This window comes from Hylobates moloch, unplaced genomic scaffold (genome assembly GCF_009828535.3).
Source record: "Hylobates moloch isolate HMO894 unplaced genomic scaffold, HMol_V3 SCAFFOLD_19, whole genome shotgun sequence".
Taxonomy (NCBI): Eukaryota; Metazoa; Chordata; class Mammalia; order Primates; family Hylobatidae; genus Hylobates; species Hylobates moloch.
In genome coordinates, this window is record NW_026652294.1 from 6,102,254 (window position 1) to 6,123,281 (window position 21,028).

General features: G+C 42.9%; 1 protein-coding gene across 3 annotated transcripts in view; it reads left to right on the forward strand.

The window, feature by feature from the left end:
- Positions 1-4,012: 4,012 nt before the first annotated feature.
- CABIN1 (calcineurin binding protein 1) overlaps positions 4,013-21,028 on the forward strand; it is a 100,162-nt gene continuing 83,146 nt past the window's right edge. For all 3 annotated transcript variants that reach the window (XR_009211042.1, XM_032139486.2, XM_058431278.1), the window contains exon 1: positions 4,013-4,308. The gene's annotated coding sequence lies outside the window, so the exon portion shown is untranslated. The remainder of the gene's footprint in view (positions 4,309-21,028) is intronic.

The following is a 21,028-nucleotide window of genomic DNA, read 5'->3' on the forward strand; positions in this document are numbered from 1 at the left end:
GGCACTAGGTGCCCATTTTCCATCCTCGGGTAAGCCCTGGGAGGTGGTTACATTATTCCCCCCATTTTACAGAGGAGAAATCTGGCACACAAAGTTCTGTGATTTGCCCAAGGGCACGGAGTGAGGAAGTGGTGAGCAGGGATTGAAAGTGGAGTCTCCCCTGGGGTCTGCCCAGCTCCTAGGACCCTGAAAGGATGAGCTGGGGACATTTGGGGAGGAGCCAGCCTCAAGCCTGAGCCTTGCCCGCTGGCTTCACGTTGTCCAGGTTTATCTGGGTGACCTATGTCCTTTCCCCACCTGGGCAGCTCCAGCTGGCTCAGGCTGTAGCCAGGTTCCAGCGTCCAGCTTTAGCCCAAAGGTGCCCCTGGGTCCAGCCTCTGCATGAGAGCTACACAGGCTGAAATGAGGAAGGGGCCTCAGTGATTTGGAAAGATCTCCAAGGCAGGGGAAGATCTCCCCTCTTGCCTCTGCCTCCCCCTACAACTCTGAGCCCCAGAACCGAGGCAGATCCTGGCTCTGACACTGGGTGGGCGCCAGGTCACCATTACCTCTCTGCTAGTAGGAAATCGCCATCTCTGAGGGCAGGCACCATCCCCTGGGGGTTCACCTTCAGGAATTCTGGCTTCAGGTGCTCCCCTGGTTGGCAGAAAGGAGAGAAGGCTCAGTGCAGGGCCTGGTCCTTGGCACCCTCTCCATGGGGCCCAGCCCAGCCACCTGGCTCACCCCAGGCCAACTCCACCATCCACAGCTCAAAAGGGATGTCATTCTGTCTTGCAAAAGTGGATAGTGTGTCAGGTCCAGGAAGAGCTCAAGCCCCATTGCTGCTCCTCTCACCTGCCTTCCCCAGAATTCTGGACCTCCAGGAGTTGCTCAGCCCCTCTCCACCAGTTCTGAGCTGTTTCCTGTCCATAGTCTGCTGTAGTGGGCCAGAGCACAGGGCAGGGTTGGCTTCAGGGACTTTCTCTGGGCATTCCTGGGCAGAGAACTTCATCTTCTCCCTTAACTCTTGCTGAGAATTCTCTGGAGCTAGGCACCTTGTAAACCCATGTCCCAGATTGCCAAACCTGGAAATGCAATGTCAGTGCTGAAGCTGCATTGAAACTGAATGAATGAGGTCCCTACCCTCTTATCTAAATACCCTATCAGTCTGTTGAATGTCAAAGTATGTAGGGGTGGTGTAGAGGAGCCTATAGGGAGTCTCCATTTCTGTAGCTTTCCACATGTTCCATGCAGAATTTTCCTCTAATGACCCTTGGACACCATGGTGGTCACTGTTTCCCTGCATAAACCTTTGATGATCCTTATCTTTAGCGTACCAGTGAAACACCAAATTCAGGTTTCCAGTCTGTGCAGTCTACGTAGTTAATAAAGTCAATTTCTAATGGAATATGCCTGTGCCTGCTGTGTTTGTACCTAACGACTACTAATGACTCTCATTAATAACTAGACCTTGGAGTTCCTTCCCCTGGACCCCTGACCCAACTATTTTGCACTCATCCCTCTGCCAGTGTGTTTCATGGTGTCCTGCTTCCCAGAGTGCATCACGGAATGCTTGCGTTGGATGTGAATGAATCGTTGCAGTCACCATGGATGGGATTCAGGCCTAACTCTCACCAAGATCATAAGGCCACAGTCTTCGATCTAGATTCCCCATGTTAAATCTGCCATCCTCACTGTAGTGAGAGTGATATTGAGAGAGAAAAGTTAGGTAATTAGGGTGGGTCCTTGGTAAAACTCCTTTAAACAGAGGAATTGCCTGAAAAATCAGGCTTCAGGCACAGATAAGGAAACTTGCACAAACCTCTGGCCCACTCAGATAAAGGAACAAGGCCCAACACAGAAACACCTCTGATCTTTGTGCCTAAGACATGCCCACAGCTACTTTGATAAGGGAACAAGACCCAACATAGAAATGCCTTTGTCCTTTGTATAACCAGTGGGCTTCCAGGAAATAGTCTCTTCTCCTTTTGTGGACATGTACATGGTGGGCTACAGTGGGTTCCAGTGGGCTCTTTCCTTTCTTGGACGTGCTTTAGACTGTGAGCCCCTGATTGGTCCTGGGCCAGGCTATCACTTCAGCTCCTGATTGGTCCCTCAAGGTCCAGGGGCCAGGCTGAGTAGTGCTTTCTCCAAGACCAGTCAGCACATTCCTTCCCTTCCCAGTCCATAAAAAACCCTGGACCCAGCCTCATAATGGGCAACCTGCTTGGGCCCCATGCTAGCTGCAATGAGCTTTCTTCATTTGCTTATTAAACTTTTGCTCCAACCTTACCCTTTGTGTCCACACTCCCTAATTTTCTTGGTCATGAGACAAAGAATTCTGGGTGATACCCCACAATGAGAGACTGATACGTTGTGGTGCACGCGTGAGACTGCAACAACATGTTTTCTGCTTGCTTGTTTGGACTGGCCTCTTCCCAACTCTCCAGAGTGCTCTCTCCCCACTGTGGCCCTGAGCTTTGTAACACTGTGCTGCCTGACACTCCAGCATGATCTGCATGTTTCTCACCTCCGGACCTTCCCCACACGACTTTCTTGCTGCTTGGACCACCCTTCCCACCTATTTTCAACTGTTTCTCTCCAGCACATCTTTCATGATAAGCCTCGAGTGGAAGCTGCATCCGAGGCTGAAGGTTATCCATGCAGCTTTGAAACCATCTGTTTATGCTTCTTTTACCCCTCAAATACTGTTTACCCCAATACTCAAAGTCAAGGTTGGTGACTCGACAATTTTCAGAACTTCTAGCTTATCAGTATAGCTTTATTGTACTGAACTGAATTTTTCACCATGCTTTTACTGTCTTTGAGGTTAAAAAGCCCCAACATTCACTCCTATTTAAATCATCCGTGCGAGACTCAAGCAGCTATGAATTCAACCACAGTGTAAAGTTCTTCCCTACAATGCTTTATTATTATTCTAGCTCCCAAGAGAGTACCATCTTTCAGCCCAAGACCCTTGACAGAGGCCCTTCAACTCTGTCGCCTTTTCTCATCTCTGGAATTCTGACACCACCCATGACTCCTTTCCTTGTTCATTTACTAGGTTTTGTTCCTTTTTTTCCTTTTGTTTCAATATCTTATTGTATCTGTGCCTTTTGGGCTTCACATCCTTTTTGGAAAAAGAGGCACAGGTAATATAATGAATGAGGATGCTCTTCCTTCCTGGTTCCCTCTAAGTCAAGTTTCTCCAACCCGCTGGTCCGCTTGGCTTTGAATGCGGCTCAATACAAATTCATAAACTTTCTTAAAACATTTTGAGATTTTTTGGTGATTTTTATTTTTATTATTTATTTATTACCTCATCAGCTATCCTTAGTGTTAGTGTATTTTATGCGTGGCCCAAAACAATTCTTCCAACGTGGCCCAGGGAAGCCAAAAGATTGGACATCGCGCTCTAAGTGTTCCCCAAGTTTCCACTGTTTTCAGAGCACATGTCCCAGGTAATAACACACAGCCCATCATTTAGCGACTGCTCAGGGCGCAAGCTGTGGCGAAGGGAGTCCGACTACGAGCTGGTGCTCTAAGCCTCCAGCACGCGAGGACCGACGACGGGGATCCGGAGCCAACAAGCTCCACTCCCGCATTACACACACACACACGCGCACGCACGCGCGCACACACACACACACACACACACACACGCGAACCAACAAGCTCCACTCCCGCATTACACACACACGCACACACGCACGCACGCACACGCACACACACGCGAACCAACAAGCTCCACTCCCGCATTACACACACACGCACACGCGCGCCGCCCAAGGGTAGCCGTCTGCAGGGCCCCAGCTAAGCTGCCCGGGAGAGAGCGAGCGGCGCGTGCGCCCCCGCTGATTGGCTGGCGCAGCCGGCACCGGAGCCAATGGGAGCACGCCTTGTTGTCAGGCGCGCAGCCGGCCGGCGCGGTAGTCTGGACAGACTGGCCGTTGCTGTGGAGACGCCTGGTGAGTTCCTGGAAGGCTGGTTTGAAGGCGGTTCCAGGGTGGGGGTGAGGCTTGGCAGAGCCGGGGGCACAGGCCGGAGGGGCTGCAGGCACGAGGCTGGGTTACGTGAGGACGCTGGGGGTTTCGCGGGCAGCTTTAGAGCCCCAGTCAGGGAAACCGAGGCCAGGCTTCCTGGCTCCCTCGCGAGCCTCTTCATGGCTCTCGCCGCCGCCCTGAGGTGCCTAGAATGGGTTCCGGCCTCCGGGGAGGTTCCCAGTAACCGCAGGAGCCGCCATTGATTTGGCGTCTGCTGGGTGCAAAGCCCAGCGCGCTAACCCTTTACTCGCGACCTTTCGCTTCACCTTCACAGCAGCCCTGCGAGGTGAGTGCTGTTATTAGTGCCATTTACAGGAGTGGAAACTGAGGCCGAGGGTAGGTGAAATGATTTGCTCCAAGTCACCCAGTGGGTGAGCGCGACTCCAGACTGAAAATTTTGACCGTTCTGCTTCACTACCTCCCCGCAGGAGGCGGGCCCTGGCCAGATGGAACTCGCCTGACATTCCCAAGGTGTCTGTCTGCACAAGTGGCTTTGGGAGTCACTTGTCAGGACCTGGGTTATTACAGGTTATAAGTGTGGGACCGTCGGATTCCATGTGGCTAAGATTCCTTCTGTGTGATTATTGTGGTTAGAAATAGAATATGCTTAGAACAGTCTCGTTCAGCGGTTGGCAAACTTTTGTTGTAAATATATCAATGTTTACATTGTTATATTGTAAGTATAATGAGTATAATAGTATTCATAATTGTAGTTTAGGCTTGGGGGGGCCATACTCTGTCTACTTAAGTGTAGCGATGTAGTGTGGATACAGCCAAAGACAATACATAAGAGAGTAGCTGTGTTGCAATAAAATTTTAATTATGGGGGCCGAAATTTTAATTTTATATATTGTTTATATAATTTTCATGTTTCATGTTTTTTTCCCCAAATATTAAAAAATATAAAAACCATTCTTTGCTCGTGGGCTGTACAAAAAGGGTGGGCTGGTTAGCTTGCAGAACCCTCATCTAGTACAAAGCGTTATACATGAGGGGAAACAGACTGAGAGACTGGCATCTATGTCAAGTCAGTCACACAGCCAGGGCACTGCCACCACTGAGCTTAAGACATAGGCTTCCCACCTTCCAGGCCAGGAAACACCCCCAGTTATCACTCTGGATCAGGGTGCTGAGGTCTCAAAGTCTGCTATTCTTTTTTTTTTTTTTTTTGAGACGGAGTCTCGCTCTTTCACCCAGGCTGGAGTGCAGTGGCGCGATCTCAAAGTCTGCTATTCTTTATCGTGTTCTGAGGCCATGGAAACTATAAGAGCTTTGGAAACTTACTAGCTTAGACTAATAAGCCTGGTGAATGTGCTGCTATCTGAGGAAATGCAGCTGCTGGGCTAGGAGTCAGAAATGAATAGATATTTTTCTTTTTCATGATTATTCAATAGCTTTTCTGTGTGTGTGTGACAGAGTCTTGGTCTGTCGCCCAGGCTGGAGTGCAGTGGCATGATGTCGGCTCACTGCAATATCCGCCTCCCGGGTTCAAGCAGTTCTCCTGTCTTGGCCTCCCGAGTAGCTGGGACTACAGGCGCCCGCCATCACCCTTGGCTAATTTTTGTATTTTTAGTAGAGACGGGGTTTCACCGTATTGGTCAGGCTGCTCTCAAACTCCTGACCTCAGGTGATCCACCCGCCTCGGCCTCTGAAAGTGTTGGGATTACAGGCGTGAGACACCGCGCCCGGCCTCAATAGCTTTTTTTTTTAAAGCTCCTTTTAGTGAGTTTCTTGGATTTATGGTGAACAATACATAAATGGTTACCATCCTCACATTGCTTACAGATGATAAGTATATAATCAAAATGGTTATTTCTTTTTAAGCTTTTTTTTTTTTTTTTGAGATGGAGTCTCTCCTGTGGCCTAGACTGGAGTGCAGTGGCGCGATCTCGCCTCACTGCAAGCTCTGCCTCCTGGGTTCACGCCATTCTCCTGTCTCAGCCTCCCTAGTAGCTGGGACTACAGGCGCCCGCCACCATGCCCGGCTAGTTTTTTGTATTTTTTAGTAGAGACGGAGTTTCACCATGTTAGCCAGGATGGTCTTGATTTCCTGACCTCATGATCCGCCCGCCTCAGCCTCCAAAAGTGCTGGGATTACAGGCGTGAGCCACCATGCCCAACCTCTTTTTAAGCTTTTTAAACTAATTTTAGATTTAGAGAAAAGTTGCAACAATACAAAACGTTCTGTTATGTCCCTCACCCTGCTTTCCCTAATGTTAACATCTTACATAATCATACAATTATCAAGAACAGAAAGCTAGTGTTGGTACAATATTATTAACTACATTACAGATGTGATATGAATGTTACCATTTTTTAAATTAAGGTTGTGTTTTCATTCCAGGACCCTATCCAAGATCCCATGTTGCATTTAGTTATTTCTCCTTGGTCCATAACACTTCCTTAGTCTTTTCTTGTTTTCCTTGGCTTTGATGCTTTTAAAGAGTAGTGATCAGTTATTTTGTCTAATGTCTGTCAATTTAAAGGTTTGTCCAGTGTTTCCTAATGATTGGGGTGAGATTATACATTGTTGGCCAGAATAACACAAAGACACATTATCTTTTGTGTCTTTCTCAGTGCATCAGATGGAGTCCAAGATACTGGTATGTCTTATTACTGGTGATATTTACCTTGATCTATTGGTTTACTTGGTGTCTGCCAGGTTTCTACACCATAAAATTACTATCCCTTTCTAATTAATAAGTCTCTTGGGAGAGATACATTGAGAGGACACAAATTCTGGTTCTCCACAAATTTGCCCACTGACTTTAGCATCCATCTGCAGATCTTTGTGGTGTTTGTCTAAAGGTAATTATTTCTCTCTTTCCTTCTACATTATTAAGTCAAGTTCTACTGAAAGGAGAACTACCCTCTCTCTCTTTTATTTACTTATTTGATTGTTTATGTGTCAGCGTAGGCCATGGATATGTATTATATTCTATGAGTTAAAATTCATTATCATCATTATTTTGTTGCTTACTGTTCCGGCATTGGCTAATTAGTTAGGATCTCCTTCAGGTTAGCTTCTGTGGCCTATCAACCGGCCCTCATTTTTTTTTTTTTTTTCCTTTGAGCACTTACTTACTTTATGGTACACCACAAGGTGTTCCAGGCTCATCTTGTGTTTTCTCTGACCCAACTCTGGAATCACAGTTCTTTTTGTCTTTAGCCTATCCAGTCGAGATGCCATTTTCCACAGTTACTTAGGTTAGTTCTTTTCTTCCTCATGCCTTTCAGAGTGGTTATGTTAGTTGTAATAGTTAGGTTCATTGTTAGTGTTTATATTTCATTTTGAGTTCCCCCTACATCCTAGCTGATTTTAGTTTGTTTTTGCGGTATGAATTATGACTGATTTCTGAGAGTCAGAGCTACACACAAAGGTATACTCAGAGAAGTGTCTTTCCCTCCTTATGCCTACTGCCCTGTTCCCATTCACCCCTTCTTTTCACCGCTTTCCCACCTACCCTGTAAGCTAACTTTGGTATCTGGATTATCTCGTGTTTCTTTCACACAAGTGAACAGATAGTTGTGTATTTTTTCATATCCTCTTCTTTCTTATACAAAGGTGACATGCTATAGATAATTGTGTTTGCTTTTTTCACTTAATAGTATGTTTTAGGCCAGGCGCGGTGGCTCATGCCTGTAATCCCAGCAATTTAGGAGGTTGAGGTGGGTAGATTGCCTGAGGTCGGGATTTCAAGACTAGCCTGGCCAACATGGTGAAACCCCGTCTCTACTAAAAATACAAAAAAATTAGCCGGGTATGGTGGTGGGCACCTGTAATCCCAGCCACTTGGAAGGCTGAGGCTGGAGAATCACTTGAACCTGGGAGGCAGAGGTTGCAGTGAGCCGAGATTGCACCATTGCACTCCAGCCTGGGTGACTGACCGAGTGAGACTCCATCTCCAAAAAAAAAAAAAAATAGTGTGTCTTGAAAATCACCCTGTATCTGTTCATAGAGATCTTCCTCGTTCATTTTTTTTTTTTTTTTTGAAACGGAGTCTCGCTCTTTTGCCCAGGCCTGAGTGCAGTAGCGCTATCTCAGCTCACTGCAAGCTCCGCCTCCCAGGTTCACGCCGTTCTGCTACCTCAGCCTCCCAAGTAGCTGGGACTACAGGTACGCGCCACTGCACCCAGCTAATTTTTTGTATTTTTAGTAGAGACGGGGTTTCACCGTGTTAGCCAGGATGGTCTCGATCTTCTGACCTTGTAATCCGCCCGCCTCAGCCTCCCAAAGTGCTGGGATTACAGGCGTGAGCCACCGGGCTCGGCCCCTCATTAATTTTTGAAAACATCTTTATTGAGGCCAGGCATGGTGGCTCATGCCTGTAATCCCAGACTTTGGGAGGCTGAGGTGGGCAGATCATTTGAGGTCTGGAGTTTGAGGCCAGCCTGACCAACGTGGTGAAACCCCTTTCTACTAAAAAGACAAAAAAAATTAGCTGGGCATGGTGGTGCATGCCTGTAGTCCCAGCTACCCGGGAAGCTGAGGCAGGAGTATTGCTTGAACCCGGGAGGTGGAGGTTGCAGTGAGCCAAGATCGCACCACTGCACTCCAGCCAGGGCGACAGAGTGAGACCCCGTCTCAAGAAAACACAAACAAACAAAAACATCTTTATCGAGATATAATTTACATACCTTACAATTCACCCATTTAAGTATACAATTGAGTGGTTTTTAGTATATGCACAGTTATGCAAGCATCATCACAATACATTTTAGAACATTTTTATCACCCTTAAACCCTGATCCATTAGCAATTAGCAGTTACTTCCCATGCTGTCTTCCCCCAGCTCTAGGCAACCACGAATCCACTTTCTGACTTTATAAATTTGCCTGTTTTGGACATTTCATGTAAATGGGATCATACAATATGTGGTATTTTGTTACTGGCTTCTTCCACTTAGGATAATGTTTTCATGGTTCATCCATGTTGTCAGTGTTTCATTATTTTTGTGGCTGAATAATATTCCATTTTATGGATATACCACCTTTTGTTTATCCATTTATCAGTTGATGGATTTTGGGTTTCTACTTATGCATTATTTTGAATTATGTTGCTATGAACATTGCCTCATTAATTTTTACAGCTGCATATTACTTCATTATATGAATGTACCATAGTATGTACCACAGTACATTATAATAGTTTATTCATCTACTGTCCTATCTATGGCCATTTAAGCTGCTTCCATTACCTTGCAGTTACAAATAGTGCTGCACGGTGAATAATTCTGTGCATATGTATTTTTGTATTGTTGGAGGTACATATTCAGGGTAGTTTCTAGAAGTGGAATTGCTGGGTTGAAAGGTAAATGCATATGTAGTTTTCTCAGATATAGTCAAATTTCCCTCCAGAAGGGTTGTACCAATTTCCAACAGTGTATGAGAATAGCGCCTGTTTCTCCACAACCTCGCCAACAGTGTGTGCTGTCATGCTTTAATTTTTGCAGTGAGAAATAGTGTCTAGTGTGGTTTTGTTTTAATATACATCTCTCTATGAATGATTCAAACATTTTCTTCATGTTTTCGAGCTAGTTGTGTCTTCTTTTGTGATTTATCTGTTTGTATTTTTTCTCCATTTGTCTACCAGGTTTTCGTTTTTCTGTTCTTTAGCTTTTTAAAAAAAATTGTGGGCCGGGTGCGGTGGCTCACACCTGTAATCCCAGCGCTTTGGGAGGCTGAGGCGGGCGGATCACAAGGTCAGGAGATCGAGACCATCCTGGCTAATATGGTGAAACCCCATCTCTACTAAAAATACAAAAAAAATTAGCCGGGCGTGATGGCGGGCGCCTGTAGTCCCAGCTACTCAGGAGGCTGAGGCAGGAGAATGTCGTGAACCTGGGAGGCAGAGCTTGAAGTGAGCCGAAATCGCGTCACTGCACTCCAGCCTGGGTGACAGAGCGAGACTCTGTCTCAAAAAAAAAAAAAAAAAAATTGTGATAAAATATAAGCAACATACAATTTATCTTTTTTTTTTTTTTTTTGAGATGGAGTCTCTGTCACCAGGCTGGAGTGCAATGGCGCGATCTCGGCTCACTGCAACCTCCACCTCTTGGGTTCAAGCAATTCTCCTGCCTCAGCCTCTCGAGTAGCTGGGACTACAGGCGCGTGCCACCATGCCCAGCTAATTTTTTTGTATTTTTAGCAGAGACAGGGTTTCACTGTGTTAGCCAGGATGGTCTCCATCTCCTGACCTCCTCATCCGCCTGCCTCAGCCTCCCAAAGTGCTAGGATTACAGGCGTGAGCCACTGCGCCTGACCCAATTTATCATTTTAACCATTTTTTAAGTGTGCCATTTTGTGCCATTAAATACATCCACATTGTTATGCAGCCATCACCACCATCCATCTCCGGAACTTTTTTCATCTTTTCAAACTGAAACTCTGTATCCATTAACAGGAATTCCCATTCTTCCCTCCCCTAGCCCTGTGGCCACTATTCTCCTTTCTGTTTCTATAAATTTGACTACTGTAGGTACCTTATATACATGGAATCATACAATATTTGTCTTTTTATGACTGGCTTATTCCACTTACTATAATATCTTCAAGGTTCATCCATGTTGTAGCATATGTCGGAATTACCTTCTTTTTTGTGACGTGTCAGGATTACCTTCCGTTTTAAGGCTGAATAATAAATGTTTCATTGTATGTATATACTACATTTTGTTTAGCCATTCATCTGTCGATGGACAGTTGGGTTGCTTTCACCATTCTTTTTTTTTTTTTTCTTAGCTTCAGCTTAAAGGAGGCCACCTTTCGACTATTGTAAATAATGCTGTGTCCCTCAGTTGTAAAACGTTATTTATTTTAAATAGTATGGTGCTCTTGTTACCCAGGCTGGAATGCAGTGGCGCGATCACAGCTCACTGCAGCCTCAACCTTCTACCTCAACCGCCCTGAGTAGCTGGGACTACTGATGTGCACCACCATGCCCTGGCTAATTTTTAAATTTTTTGTAGAGATGGAGTCTCTCTGTGTTGCCCAGGCTGGTTTTGAACTCCTGGCCTCAAGCAGTCCTTTCACCTCGGCTTCCCAAAGTGCTGGGACTAAAGGTGTGAGCCACCATGCCCATCCTGTTTCTCAGTTTTTAAGAGCTGTTTGTATATTAGGGATATTAGTCCATTGTCAGTGGTATATGTTGCAAATATTTTCTCCCAATTTGTTAGCTTTTAATTTTTTTCTGAGTTTTTAAATTTTTTTTGTCATGAAAAAATTTTTAAATTTTTATGTAGTTAAATGTGTCACTCTTTTCCTTTACTGTTTCTGAATTTTAAATCATATTTGGCCCTTCTCTGCTACTTAATACTAAATGTTAATACAAAGGTTAAAGAGGAATTCACCAATATCTCCTTTAGTAGTTGTATGGTTTCATTTTTTTATCATTTAGATTTCTAATTCATTTGCAAGTTTATTCTTGTGAGTTATCTTTTTCCAACAGTGAATACTGTTCCAGCAGTATTTAATACAAAGTTCATCTTGACTCTAGTGATTTGAGATGCCATCTTTGCCATATTTTTTACTTCCATATGTATTTGAGTCTAATTCTGGACCTCATCTTTTTGTCTACATATGCAGCAGTACCGCACTGATTTCATTATGAAGGCTTTGTACAGTATGTTTTAATGTCTGTTATACCTATCCCCCCTTACAATTTTTTGTTTTCATTGTTTTCCTAGTCTTAAATTTTTGTTTTTCCATATGAATTTTAGTATCAACTTGTTAATATTATCTTGTCAGTATTTGTATTGGGATTGCATTGAATGTATAAATTAACTTGGGAAGAACTGACATCTTTATATTTTTGAATCCTATCCAAGAACAGGGGATATCATTTCATTTGTTCAAATTAACTTTAGTGTCTTTTAATAGTGATTTAAACTTTTTCTTGCACAGTTTTAATTAACTTTATTCCTAAGTATTTAATGATCTTGTTGCTGTTGCAAATGGGATTTTTCTCTACCATAATGTCTTCTTTTATGGTTTCTATATATGAAGGCTATTGATTTTTTTGAGAAGGAGTCTCACTCTGTCTCCCAGGCTGGAGTGCAGTGGCTCAGTCTTGGCTCACTGCAACCTCCGCTTCCCAAGTTCAAGTGATTCTCCTGCCTCAGCTTCCTGAGTAGCTGGGATTACAGGCATGCGCCACCACGCCTGGCTGATTTTTGTATTTTTGGTGGAGACAGGGTTTCACCATGTTGGTCAGGCTAGCCTCGAACTCCTGACTTCGTGATCCTCCTGCCTCGGCCTCCCAAAGTGCTGGGATTACAGGCGTGAGCCTGTAATTTTTGGTAGAGACAGGGTTTCACCATGTTGGCCAGGGTGGTCTCGAACTGCTGACCTCAAGCAAGCCACCCACCTCAGCCTCGCAGAGCACTGGGATTACAGGCGTGAGCCACCATGCCCAGCCCGCTGAGTTATTACTGAATAAATTTTATCATTGATTTTGGGGTTTTCCAGGTAGCATATCATATTATCTACAATTAGTGATAGCTTTTCTTTACCCATTTTTTTTTTTTTTTTTGAGACGGAGTTTCGCCCTTGTTGCCCAGGCTGGAGTGCAATGGTGCAATCTTGGCTCACCACAACCTCTGCCTCCTGGGTTCAAGCAATTCTCCTGCTTCAGCCTCCTGAGTAGCTGGGATCACAAGCATGCGCCATCACGCCCAGCTAATTTTGTATTTTTAGTAGAGACGGGGTTTCTCCATGTTGGTCAGGCTGGTCTCGAACTCCTGACCTCAGGTGATCCACTCGCCTCGGCCTCCCAAAGTGCTGGGATTACAGGCGTGAGTCACTGCGCTTGGTCTTTACCCATTTTTATATCTCTAATTGATTTCTCTCTTCTAATTTCATTGGCTAATATTGCACCGGTGTATAGTAGCAGAGATAGTGGACGTTTTTGCTTTGTTCTTGATATTAATCTCTGAAATTAATAGACACGCCTCTGAAATAAGGTTTGCCCATGAAATAAGATTTGGGCTTTAGGACTAAGGTATATTTATATATTAAAGTATCTCTCAATTTCTGTATTTTCCTGAGTATTTTTTATTATGAATAGATACTGAATTTTGTCAGACTTTCTCTTCTATGGAGATAATCATGTAATTATTTTTCCCTTAGATGATTACATTGTGTTTTCATATGTGATGTGTGTTTTTTTGTTAGTATCTATTTTTTATTTTTTTATTTTTGATACGGGGTCTCACTTTGTCACCCAGGCCGGCATACAGTGGTGCAATTACTGCTTACTGCTGCCTCAACTTCTTAGGCTCAAATGATCCTCCTCCGTCAGCCTCCCAAGTAGCTGGGATTACAGGCATGTGCCACTACACCCAGCTAATTTTTAAATTTTTTTTGTAGAGATGAGGTCTCCCTGTGTTGCCCAGACTGGTCTCGAACTCCTGCCTCAGCCTCCCAAAGTGCTGGGATTATAGGCAGATTACAGTCATGAGCCACCATGTCTGTCCGTTAGTATTTCTTTAAATTTCTCCAACATTTTCATTGCATTTCCTTTTATCTGGAAGTTGTTTATCAGGAGATTCTTAAATTTTTAGATAGACACACCTTTCTTCTGTTGGTGGTGATGGTCGTGTTAGTAAATTCTAGTTTTAAGCATTGTGATTGGCAAGTGTTGTTTTTAGTATCTTTACTTGATGGAAGGTGTTTCCTTTGTGACATGAGCAGTTTTTGTGTGTGTGTGTGTGTGAATGTGCTGTGAGCACTGGAGAAGAATATATCATTTGTGTTATCAAGGTGTGGAGTTTGATATACATCTATATCATCTCCTCTATTATATTGTTTAGATCAATCATCTATCTTCTCATTTTTTCTCCACTTGATTTGTCTTTTTTTTTTTTTTTTTTTTTGAGACGGAGTCTTGCTCTGTCGCCCAGGCTGGAGTGCAGTGGCGCAATCTCGGCTCACTGCAAACTCCGCCTCCCGGGTTCACGCCATTCTCCTGCCTCAGCCTCTCCGAGTAGCTGGGACTACAGGCGCCCGCCACCACGCCCGGCTAATTTTTTGTATTTTCAGTAGAGACGGGGTTTCACCGTGGTCTCGATCTCCTGACCTCGTGATCCGCCCGCCTCGGCCTCCCAAAGTGCTGGGATTACAAGCGTGAGCCACCGCGCCCGGCCCTGATTTGTCTTTAAAAACAATTTTTTTTTTTTTTGAGACAAGGTCTCGCTCTGTATCCCAGGCTGGAGTGCAGTGGTGTGATCATGGCTCACTGCAGCCTTGAACTCCTGGGTTGAAGTGATCCTCCTTCTTCCGTCTCCTCAGTAGCTGGGACTACAGGTGCATGCCACCATGCCTGGCTAATTTTCATTTTATTTATTTATGTATTTATTTTAGAGATAGGGATGTCACTATCTTGCCCAGGGTGGTCTTGGACTCCTGGAATCAAAGGATCCTCCTACCCCAGCCTCCCAAAGTGCTGGGATTACAGGCATGAGCCACCAAGCCTGGCCATCATTTTAAAATTTTTTTGTAGAGACAGGGTCTCGCTATGTTGCCCAGGCTAGGCTCGAACTCTTGGGCTCAAGCCGTCTTCCTGCCTTAGCCTGCCAAAGTGTTGGAATTACAAGTGTGAGCCACAGTGCCCGATCAATTTGTCTTTTTAAAAAAATTATTTATTTATTATTTTTTAAGAGATGGGGTCTTGCTGTGTTGCCCAGGCTGGACTTGAACTTCTGGGCCTTAGCCTCCTGAGTAGGTGAAATTACAGGTGCACACTGCCATACTTGGTGCGTGATCTGTCTTGTTTTGAGATTGGTTTGAAGTCTCTAATTTTTAGGGTGTTACTGTTTATGTGTCCTTGCATCTCCTTTGGGTTATTCTTTGTTTTTTGTTTTTGTTTTTGTTTTGGAGACAGAGCCTCACTCTGTTGCCCCAGGCTGGAGTGCAGTGGCTCTGCCTCCCAGGTTCAAGCGATTCTCCTGCCTCAACTTCCCAAGTAGCTGGGATTATAGGCACATGCCACCATCCCCAGCTATTTTTTGTGTTTTTAGTAGAGATGGGGTTTCACCATGTTGGCCAGGCTGGTCTCGAATCCCCGACCTCAGGTGATCTACCCACCTTGGCCTCCCAAAGTGCTGGGATTACAGGTGTGAGCCACCGTGCCCGGCCAGCATATTCCTGACTGTCATTATCATCAGTGTGAATTGTGCCTTTGTTACATTTAATATTTTTGGGCTTGAATTCTACTTTGATGTCTATCCCTGCACTATTTTTTAACAAATTGTATTTCCTTTTATTAGAATATTTTTATACTTATTATATTTAATTAAATTATTTGACCTTTTTTGGAGTTATAATTCTGTGACTTTTGACACATGTATAGATTTGTTACCACCACCATCATTACCACTATCAGGATAAGGAACAGTCCATTGCTTATGGCACCCCTTTACAGACACCTTCCTTTACCCCGGGCTGCCCCTGATGTGTTCTCCATCACTATAGTTTTGTCATTTCAAGAATGTCAGGTAAATAGAAATTTAATAGTGTACAACCTTTTGAGACTGGCTTCTCTCACTTAGCATAATGCCTTTGAAATTCACCTCAGTTGTTTCATATATCAATTGTTTGTTCCTTCACATTAGTAGTAGTATTCCACTGTATGATATATCACAGTTTATCTACTTACCTAATGAAGGATATTTGAGTTGTTTCCAGTTTTTGGTGATTTGAGTGGAGCTGTAAACATTTTTATACAAGTTTTGTGTGAACATTTCTCTAGGATAAATAACTAGGAGTGAGATTGATGTATCATATGCTAGTGTATGTTGAGCTTTATAAGAAACGTTTCCTAGCATGGTTGAACCATTTTCCATTCCTATCAGCAGTGTATGATTCTTCCAGTTGCTCTGTGTTGGCATTATCAGTTTTTTTTAAAAATACAGCTATTTTAATAGGTGCATATGGTAGCTCATCATGGTTTTAATTCATATTTCTCTAATGATGAATGAGGTTGAGCATCTTTTAATGTACTTACTTGTCTTTGGTGAAGTGTCTGTTCAAGTCTTTTGCCCATTTTTTAATTGGTCTTTTTTTATTGTGCCAAAATTTGTATAACATAAAATTTACCACTGTAACCATTTTAAGTGAACAATTCAGTGGCATAAAGAACATTCACAACATTGTATAACTATGCCACTATCTATTTCCAGAAAATTTTTATCATACCAAACAGAAACTTTGTGTTTATTAGGCAGTAACTCTTGATTCCTCCCTTCTTTTTTTTTTTTTTTGAGACGGAGTCTCGCTCTGTCGCCCAGGCTGGAGTGCAGTGGCGCAATCTCGGCTCACTGCAAGCTCCGCCTCCCGGGTTCACGCCATTCTCCTGCCTCAGCCTCTCCGAGTAGCTGGGACTATAGGCGCCCGCCACCACGCCCGGCTAATTTTTTGTATTTTTTAGTAGAGACAGGGTTTCACTGTGGTCTCGATCTCCTGACCTCGTGATCCGCCCGCCTCGGCCTCCCAAAGTGCTGGGATTACAAGCGTGAGCCACCGCGCCCAGCCGATTCCTCCCTTCTTGCAGCCTCTGGTACTTTCGATCTCTAGGTACCTTGTATATCAAACAATATTTGTATTTTTGTGTATGGCCTATTTTAGTTAACATAGTGTTTTCAAGGTTCATTCATGTTATATAGCATGTATCACAATTTCATTCCTTTTTATGGCTGAATACTATTTCATTGTATTTGTATACCACATTTTGTTTATCCATCTATTGGTGGACACTTGGTTTGTTTCTACCTTTTGGCTATTGTGAATAATGCTGCAGTGAACATGGGTGAACAAGTATCTGTTCAAGTCCTGTTCTTTCGGTAAAAACCTGAGTGGAATTGCTGGGTCATGTAGTAGTTCCATGTCTGACTTTTTGAGGAACTACTAAACTGTTTTCCACAGGGGCTGGACCATTTTACATTCCTACCAGCAGTACATGAGTGTTTGAGTTTTTCTACATCTTTGCCAACACTTGTTATTTTCCGTTTCCTTTCTGTTTTATTTTTTTGATAATAGCCATTCTAGCGGATGGAAATAGTATCTCACTGTAGTTTTGATTTACATTTCCCGGATGACTAATTTACAATTCCCTGATAAGTATCTTATGCACTTACAGGTGTTTTTATATCTTCTTTAGAGAAAATGTCTTTTGAAAGTCATTTACCTGGTTTTTTTTGTTTGTTTTTTGATTTTTGTTGTTTTTTTTTTTTGAGACAGAGACTTGCTCTGTCACCCAGGCTGGAGTGCAGTGGTGCGATTTTGGCTCACTGCAACCTCTGCTGCCTGGGCCCAAGCAATTCTCATGCCTCAGCCTTCTGAGTAGCTAGATTACAGGTGCATGCCACCATGCCCGGCTAATTTTTGTATTTTTAGTAGAGACGGGGTTTCACCATGTTGGCCAGGCTGGTCTCGAACTTCTGGCCTCAAGTGATCTGCCTGCCTCAGCCTCCCAAAGTGCTAGGATTACAGACGTGAACTACCATGCCCGGCTATTTACCCATTTTTAAATTGACTTGTTTGTCTTTTTGTTGTTGAATTGTAGGAGTTCTTTATATATTCTGGATATTAATCTCTTATTAGATATATGATTTACAAATATTTTCTTCCATTCTGTGTGTTGTCTTTTCACTCTTTTGATAGTGTCCTTTGCATAAAAGTTTTACATTTTGATGAGGTCTAATTTATCTATTTTTTCTTTTGTTTCCTGTGCTTTTGGTGTCATACTTAAGAGGCTATTGCCAGATCCAAGGACATAAAGATTTTTCCGTATGTTTTTTCCTAAGAGTTGTTTCTCTCTTGCTGCTTTCAAGATCTTCTCGTTGGTTTTGGGTCTCAATAAGTTGACTATAATGTGTCTCAATGTGGATGTCTTTGTGTAGTTCTTAGAGTTCATTGAACTTCTTGGATGTGTATATTAATGTCTTTAATTGGACTTGAGGAGTTTTCAGCCATTATTTCTTCGAATAATTTTTCTACCCCTTTCTCTCTTCTCCCTCAGATACTCCTACGATACATACATTGGTTTTCTAGATGGTATCCCCCATATGTCCCTATGTCTTTATTCATTTTTCTTTATTCTTTTTATTTTTCTCACACTGGATAATTTCAATTGCCTTTTCTTCACGTTCGCTGACCATTTATTTCGCCTGCTCACGTTTGTTTTTGAATTTTTCATTTCAGTTGTATTTTTAGTCTTCAGAATTTTTGTTTGATTTCTTTTTAGAATTTCTGTTTCTTTAGTGATAATCTCATCTTGTTCTTACATTATTTTCCTTATTTCCTTTATTATTTTGTTCATCTATCCTGATTTCCTTTAGTTGATTCAGTGTATTTAGGACAGTTAATATTTTTGACTAGTAATTTCAGTGTCTGGTCAGGGATATTTTCTATCAAATTCAGTGTCTCAGGGATGGTTTCTATCAAATTCCTTTTTCCTGTGAACGTGCCACATTTTCTTTTTTCTTTGTATTCTTTGTAATTTTTTTGTTTAGAATTGTACATTCTAAGTATTATAGTATGGATAATGTTGGAAGTCAGATTTCTGACTTTTTCTTGTTGAGGGCTGCAGCCATCAATTTTTGACTTTTCCAAACTATTTTTGCAAAATATATTCCTTGTTGTTTGTGGGCACTGTAGATTCTGTTCCATTATTTCTTTGGTCAGCAGTGACCTGACAACGATTTCCTTAAATATCTGGCTCAAAAGGGGGGAAAAGGTGTTCCATCTCTTTAAATCTTCTGATAGAAGCCACCTGTGAAAACATCGATAACCTGAGAAGGCCAAAACCAAGGCAAGTATATACCAGTTCTGCAGGGATCTGCCAGACCAACCAAAGTGCACAAACCCACATTTTTGTAGGTTTGGAACCAGCCAGCCACTTTAGGAACATGAGCTGCTGTCCCTATAGCTGTGAGTGGTGGTGCTGAGGAATGGGGGATGGTAGCTGAGTCAAGTTATTCTTTTACCAAATATCAGCAGCCTCTGCTCATCAGACGCTCTGCTGGTTGTTTTAAGTGTTCGGTCAGGTTGCAAAGTTTTGTTTTGTTTTGTTTTGCTTTGTTTGAGACAGGCTGTCACTCTGTCACCCAGGCTGAAGCGCAGTGGTGCAATCTCAGCTCACTGTAGTCTCGACCTCCCAGGCTGAAGTTATCCTCCCACTCAGCCTCCCAAGTAGCTGGGACTATCAGCAGCCTCTGCTCATCAAATGCTCTGCTGATTGTTTTAAGTGTTTGGTCAGATTGCAAAGTTTTGTTTTGTTTTGCTTTGTTTGAGACAGGCTCTCACTCTGTCACCCAGGCTGAAGTGCAGTGGTGCAATCTCAGCTCACTGTAGCCTCGACTTCCCAGGCTGAAGTTATCCTCCCACTCATCCTTCCAAGTAGCTGGGACTACAAGTATGTGCCACCACGCTCAGCTAATTTAATTTTTTGAGACAGGGTCTCACTCTGTTGCCCAGGCTGGAGTGCAGTGGCACAGTCTCGGCTTACTGCAGCCTCAACCTCCTGGACTCAAGTGAGCCTCCCAACCTCAGCCCCCAAGTAGCTGGGACAACGGGCATGTGCCTCCATGCCCAACTAATTTTTTTGTATTTTTTTGCAGAGACAGGTTTTCACTATGTTGCCCAGGCTGGTCTCGAACTCCTGAGCTCAAGTGATCCACCCATCTCTGTCTCCCAAAGTGCTAGGATTATAGACTTGATCCACTGCGCCTGGACTAATTTTTTTTATGTTTTGTAGAGACGAGGTCTCACTATGTTGCCCAGGCTGGCCTCAAACTCCTGGGCTGAAGCAATCATCCTGCGTTGGCCTCCCAAAGTACTGGGATTATAGGTGTGAACCACCCTACCTGGCCAGGTTCCAGAGTTTGAAACAGTAGATTTTGATAATTATTTTCCTAGTTTACTGGTTGTTTTGGTGGAAGGACTGACCTTTTCATTCTTGTAGCAGTGTCTTTTGTAAAGCAAAAGTTTTTAAATTTGGAAGTTCAGTTTACTAAGTTTTTTGCTTATGGATTGTGTTTTTTTGTGTTGTCTGAAGGCTTGTCTAACCCTAGGTTTCAAGGATTTTCTCCTGTGTTTTCTTTGTTTTGTATTTTATGTTTAGAAATGATCCATTTTAAGTTATTTTTGTATTAGATGTGAATTTTTGGTCAAGGTTCTTTTTCTTTTTTCTTTTTGAATATGGATGTTCAGTTGTTCCAGAACCGTTTGTTGCAAAGAAGATTCTTTCTCCATTGAATTGCCTTTGCACCATAGTCAGTAATAAATTGGCCATGTTCATTTGGGTTCTTATGGACTCTGTATTTTGTTTCATTGATTTATGTGTCTGTTCATTTACTAACACTACGCTGCCTTGATTATTACAGCTTTATTGTAAGTTTTTAAATTGTGTAGTGTGATCCATCTAATATTACTATTCTTTTCAAAACTGGGTCATTCTAGTACCTCTCTGGCCTTCCATTAAATCTTTCTGTCAGCTTATCTATAATTACAAACAGACCCTGCTGTGATGTTTATTGGGATTGCACTAAATCTGTAGGTCTGTTTGGGGAAAATTGACGTCTTTACTATGTTGAATCTTCCAGTTCATGAACGTGGTATGTCTTTCCATTTATTTAGGTCTACTTTGAGTTATTTCACCACTGTTTTCTTGGTTTCAGAATATAGACTTTGTACATATTTTGTTACATTTATACATAATTTTTTGGAGCTATTGTAAATGATATTCTTTTTTTCAATTTTGATTTCTAGTGTTTATTGCTAGTATGCCGAAATACAATTACTTTTATGTGTTGACCTGTACCCTATGACTTTGCTAAACACGTTTAGAAGTTCTAGGGCTTTATTTTCTAGATTTCCTTGAGATTTTCTATGAAAGGCAATCATGCCATCTCTGAAAAGGGACAGTTTTATTTTTTTCTTTGTAATCTCTTTCCACTTAACTTATTTTTCTTGCCTTAATGTAGTAGCTAGGGCTTCCAGTATATTGTGGAATA